Below are 6097 nucleotides of genomic sequence, written 5' to 3' on the forward strand. Positions count from 1 at the left end.
CCATCAACTGCCACTGGATTGACTACATCTGACAGTACTGAGGTTGTTTCACATCCCATAACCAGTAATTTTAATAGTACAAATACAGAAATGCCAACAATGACATCAACAGCAACAGCACCACCGCAAAATCTTACCACTCCAGCACCATTAACAGAAGCTGGACCAACTGCTCTTAACACCACAGAGGTTGTTTCACATCCTCCAATCCCTCAGCTGAACAGTACAGAAGTAACACCAAAACAACCACCCCAGAACACTACTGTGAATGTAATAACAAACAGTGTTTTCACACCAACAGCTCAGACCGGAACATCATTCCAAACAACAACCCAATCACCAGCTCCAATCTCGACTGTCAGCAGTTTTTACTCAGGTATGTTTCACAAACCCATGTGCCTTTAATTTTACTTTGCCAAAATCTGATTCCATATTCTATATTTTCCAGAAGACGGCCTAATATTAATCCAGAAAAATATGACATGGATTTCAGCTTTGAGCTTCTGCAGGGAGCACTATGTCGACCTGGTTCAGATTACCAGTGAAGCCATTCAAGACAAAGTGGCTGAGAAGGCAAGAAGCTCTACGTCCCCTCACGTGTGGCTTGGCTTACGCTACACTTGTAACTTTAATTTTTGGTTCTGGACCAGCTCGACTGCAGGCTGTTACCAGAACTGGCAGCCAGGAGAAGGACCAGAAAGGGCAACTCAGTGTGGCGAGAGTGCAGCCATTAAGTCCACAGGGAGGCAGCAGTGGGTCAGTCTGCCAGAAACACAGGAGCTGAATTTCATCTGCCAGACCTGTGGTAACTGAGAGTGGATTGCCAGTGACACTTTCAGTGAAGACAGTGATGAAATGATCATGAAGCTGGTTCTGAATTGCATTTTTGCAAGGTTTTTAAGATGTAAAACACCAAACATTTCGCATTTCTGAATTACAAACAAGGTATTATGATTGTGCATGAATGGGTGAAATACACCATCCTCTGCTATTGTTCATGTCTAACTCTAAATTAATATGAACACACTAAATGTTGCATGGGTGTGCAGATTCACAGACGTACGTAGCAAGAGTAATGTGAGAAAATTGATTGGCGCTACACCTCTTGTTCAGGGGTGAAAATCTGCATATTGACCTCCTGACCTGGCTGTCAAGAGCGTCTGCTTGAAACCAAAGTCAAGGGACTGGCCCTCAGGAGTGCTTACAGAGAAAACAGAGCGTACCGATACACCATAAGTACACAGAAAGTTACTCAGAGCTATGATAACAAAGAAAATAATATTTTTAAGTACTTTGCACTTTTTTTTAATCAGTGACATTTTTCACTACCTTTATGTTTCAATTACAAAATATTATTATTTTTTTACTGCTAATGAATAAGTTGTTGTATTTGTGTTAGTACATGTTTATTTTTATGTCTTTAATAACATCGCAGACTTCCTTGATTTTTTTTTTTTTTTTTTTTTTTTTTTTTAAGTGACTCAACATACCAGTGGAACCTGTCTGTAATTTAATGCTGGCACATGTTGGAAGCAATCAGAGAGATCACAGAAGGTGTGGCGTAAAAAACCATGCACAACATTCCACACCTTGTGCTCTGTACTGTGTAACCACTCTACATTTGTAGATCATGATTAAATGGCCACATGTAGTTCCTTGCAAAAGTATTTATGTTTCTTTCACTTATATTTTGTCACGTTGCAGCAAAGACTTGTTGGATTATTTTTTGTTAGAGCGTTTCAAACAATATTTGTTAGATGGAGGAAAAGTGAAATGTCTGCAAATAAAAATGTGGAAAAGTGTGGTGTGCTTTTTCCTCTAGCTCTCTTTTCCAAAATTCATTTTCCATTTTACAGTTGCACTACTTGATATTGGTCCATCACATAAAATCACAACAAAATACAGTATATAAAAGTTTAAGGTTAACTTGTGACAAAATGTGAAAAAAAATAAAAATAAAGGTTAGCTTAAATCACCAGCCAACAACATTTCCTTTGTGATAACAAGGATTTTTGAAAATTTCTAATATTTTTCATAAGTTATACCAAAAGTATTGCCAAAATAGCATAATGGAATAGTATCAGTATTTAGCAATACACAGCAATATTGAAGTACATTTGTTGAATGGGTTTATATTGTGACTTCTTACGGCTAAAGGCACAATAACACACCTGCTATAATGCATTTTGCATATGCAAAGAAAGTGGTGTCACTTCTCTATTATTATGCACCATTAAACTTCAGATTATCCGCTCTCCAAATATGCAGTGGTCAGTGAGCCTCCCATGCGTCGTCCCTCTGGGTCCAGTCTTTCAGTCCTGGACTTCTCCCTCTCCTCCACTTCTCACCAGCACCTCCTCTTGTGTGCTGTCCAGCTGCCTCTGACCTCTGACCCTTCCACCGTCACTCCTGACCCCTGAGGACATTCCCACGCCACACCCTTTTGTGTACTTTTCACCATGCAAAGCCACTGGTCACACCTTTTGAATTTTTGTAGATCATGGTTAGATGTTATTTATTCCAACTGGGTTCAATATAATATCACAAATAAAAAATGTAATGTAAGACCTGCGTTACAATTGAAAATGAATGTTGTTAAATTTGAAAAAAAAAGAAAAATTTGGAATCAAAGAAATTTCATGAAATATTAAATTACCTTCTGTGTTTGCTCAATAATAGTCGTAGGAAAAGTTGAAAGTTATAAATAATTAAATTAATTAGTACAATAAAAATATCCCAAAAACCATAGAATCTCCATAAATCAATATAACCCATCTTTCTTTTTGCTCTTCCTCCGAGTCTGTCCCTCTCCCTGCTTTTTCCTTCTGTTGCTCTCAATGTTAATTGAAGAACAGCAGATTGTCTCCATTGAACCCCAGTCTCTTTGGAAACCCCAGTCCTGCATGAAATGAGATGGCTAGTAGGGAAGTGATAGAAAAGAAGGCACTGAAAGGCAAACTGAACAAGCAGCCGCTGAGGATGGCCGCAGGACAGACAGCAGACCAATTCACTACAGAGTTCAGTATTTAAATGTCTTCTGGCTTTGGACTATTATCCCTGCATTGTTAATAGAAAATGTAAGTATTGGATTTTTGAAAAAAAAAAAAAACTTTTCTCTATGAAGTTGTAAATTAATAATTCTGTTAAATTTTAAAATCCTACCTCTGTTTATTTTCAAACAAAACAAACTATTATGAATTGTGCTTTTTAAATGCCAAAAAGAAACCTTTAAAAATGCACACATATTTCATAATAATTTCATTTCCACATCTGTCTCAATTTCGTCAGCTATCTGGCAAAGTGGAACAACTCTGACGTCCCTCCTGTTCATCGTAAGTTTGACAGGGAGTCTGGTGTTGATTGTCCAAACGCAATTCTTGTACTGCTGCTCCAAATCCAGGAGTTGTGGATGGACATCATGCTCCCCTCTCCCAGCGACTTCCCTTCTCATCCACAACACTGACACAGACATCAACACACATTCAAATTGATGGGTTATGTATATGTATGATCAGAACCTGAAAAGTTCTTGCTGAAAAGGTTTGTAGTGCCAATTTCTGGATTTATATTGTAATAAAATAGCAGGTAAACTGTCAAGAATAATCATGGCTTGAAATTTTTGTTTGATTTACTTTATTTTTTTTTTACACTTTGGAGCAAGCTTCTCTGTGTTTTTATTGTTTGATGCTTGCACAGTCGCCATTTGAGGACATTTAGAACACATGATTGCTTTGTTTTTAGTCTAAAACACAAAATGTTGTGAGTAACTTTGAAGAATTAAGACATAAGGTGTAGAGTTTATAGCCCTGAGATATCAAATCTCAACAAAAATGTATTTACAACACAGACATGGACATGTAAGTTGAGGCCAATATGTTCATCTGCAAGAATAGGGGAATTTGTTCTTTTACTTGGAGTGTCAAGAACAAAAACAAAAACATTTTTTTTTTCTTTTTACTTAACAAGCACTCAGGTGCAGAACTCCAGGATTGTCCTCTTAGGTTGGTCCTACAGCAGCCTTTGTAGTTGATTGATACTGCTCAAGAAATAACATCTGTTCTGAAGTTAAGGCAACAACTAGCTGGATGAATTCTCGCAGAAGGGCTGCCAGAACAGAGTAATGCCTTTTTTGTTCTTCCCTCGCAGCTCATGAACAGAGAAAAACTTACTCTGTTGTAGTAGAGTGAAAGAGAGCACTATTGGAAAATGTCCCAGCAAAGTTTGTACCGGAGGTTTCATATTTCATGATCAGCATTAAAGTTTAATGCTTTAAAACTAGTTTTTAAAAAAAGTCACTTTTGGTTATTTCACTGGAACACGTCTCAAGTTGATTTGGTTCAACTTGAGACGTGTTGGGCTACATATGGGTATATCTAAGAAAGTGCAATATTTCTTTTCATTTATTAAAAAAAGAAACATATGTAATATAGAGCTACATTACATTGAGTGAAATATATTAAAGTGTGTTTTATTTTGTAATTTGGATTCTTTTAGCTTATGGAGGATAATGAAAATCTCAAATAGAGCATCCCAGAAAGCTAGAATGTTGCATAAGAGCTATAAAAATATTATATTTTAACATCAGACTTTAAAATGTCATACTTCTTAAAAATATGTTCATTTCCATGCATTCAATAATTAATTGGGCCTGACATCAGCTTACATTTACTGCTGAGGTGTAACGTAAACCCAGGTTGCTTTGAAGGTCTTCAGGTCATCTGCATTGTTGGGTCTGGTGTCGCTCATCTTCATTGTTAAAACATCCCATAGGTTCTCTGTTAGGTTGAGGTCAGGCCAGCATGGTGTTTACCAAGCCTACTAACAACATGGTCAACATATGTACCAGCTTTTGGTGTGTATGGCAGTGTGGTCAGGTGTGGTCAAATGGAAAATGTTATCAGCTCTCCAAAAATCTTGTGAATAGAAGCACGGACTAATTTAAAGTTCCCTGGTAGATGGATGTGTTTACTGTAGAACATAGAAAACCAGCAGATCACATGGCACCCAAATAACATAGATTCTGTGCCTCTTTTCTTCCTACAGACTCTGGATTGATTTCCAGATGAAATGTAACCATGACTTTCATCTGAAAAGTGGACTTTAGGCAGCTGATTGTCAGTCCCAATTATCTTCTTGTTATTCCAGAAAAGACGCGTCTGATGTCGCAGATTCGGGTGTGGCTTCACATGAGGGATGAGACATTTGTAGCCCCTGTAGTTCTGCAACTTTCTTAACACATTAATTGCTTGTACTTAATTGTCCTAGGAAGAGAGTCTGTGTGTATGTGGTTGATTATCCTGTACATCTTTGTGTTGCTTTGTAATGGACTGGTGAGGAATCCAGGGTGTTCCCTACCTTATGCCAAATGACTGCTGGAGACAGGCACCAGACCCATCAGTAGCGCTGCAATGATAAGCAGATGTAAACCATAAAAGAACATATGAAGAGGGCAGAGATAGGGCTGCAATAACAGCAAACAGCACAAAACTTCAATAGTGTGAATGATTTGCTTGGATAAGAATTCACATTTTATTAGTTGTAGTAAAATACATAACTGTTAAAGTTATTAGCTGTAGCTAGAGATTTCAGATAGACTTCTTCTTAAGTCCTGTTAAAACAACACTTTGTTTCTTTAAACAAACTCATGCACAAATAGACAGCACTTGATTTCTTGGAAATCACATGGTTTGGGGGAAATTTGGTTCACTTGCAATGACCAATGAGAGGAGGGTTACACATTGTGAAACCTAAGTAAACACTTTTCCCACTGTGAGCCAAAGAGTGATATAACCCATCTTCAAAGCCAGAGAATCCACTATCTTTTGCAACATGTGCTACAGAATGATTTTTCTCTTTCTAATGAGTATGAATGCATAAACCAAAGTGTGGTATAAGCAATTTTCCCTTTACCTTCTCATTCATATAATATTTTTGTGTAATTATTTGCTGCCTATTAGTATAGTCAAGAATAGACAGCTATCTGAGTGGTACATTTCTTCAGAAGACATTTCAAAGTAAGTTTTCTCAGAAGGGAAGAAAAGGTTGAGGGCAATGTGAGAGAGCCAGTGATTGAGAAATAAAGGGGTGGGAGACCTAT

At 37.4% G+C, this 6097-nt stretch overlaps 1 long non-coding RNA gene across 1 annotated transcript; it reads left to right on the forward strand.

Annotated features, from left to right (window-relative positions):
- The first annotated feature begins 10 nt into the window (after positions 1 to 10).
- On the forward strand, positions 11 to 1803 carry LOC103143070 (uncharacterized). Its single transcript, XR_001662986.1, has 2 exons — positions 11 to 376; positions 449 to 1803. It is a non-coding gene; the product is annotated as an uncharacterized LOC103143070 (long non-coding RNA).
- The last annotated feature ends 4294 nt before the right edge of the window (positions 1804 to 6097 follow it).

Source organism: Poecilia formosa, unplaced genomic scaffold (genome assembly GCF_000485575.1).
Source record: "Poecilia formosa unplaced genomic scaffold, Poecilia_formosa-5.1.2 Scaffold105, whole genome shotgun sequence".
NCBI lineage: Eukaryota > Metazoa > Chordata > Actinopteri > Cyprinodontiformes > Poeciliidae > Poecilia > Poecilia formosa.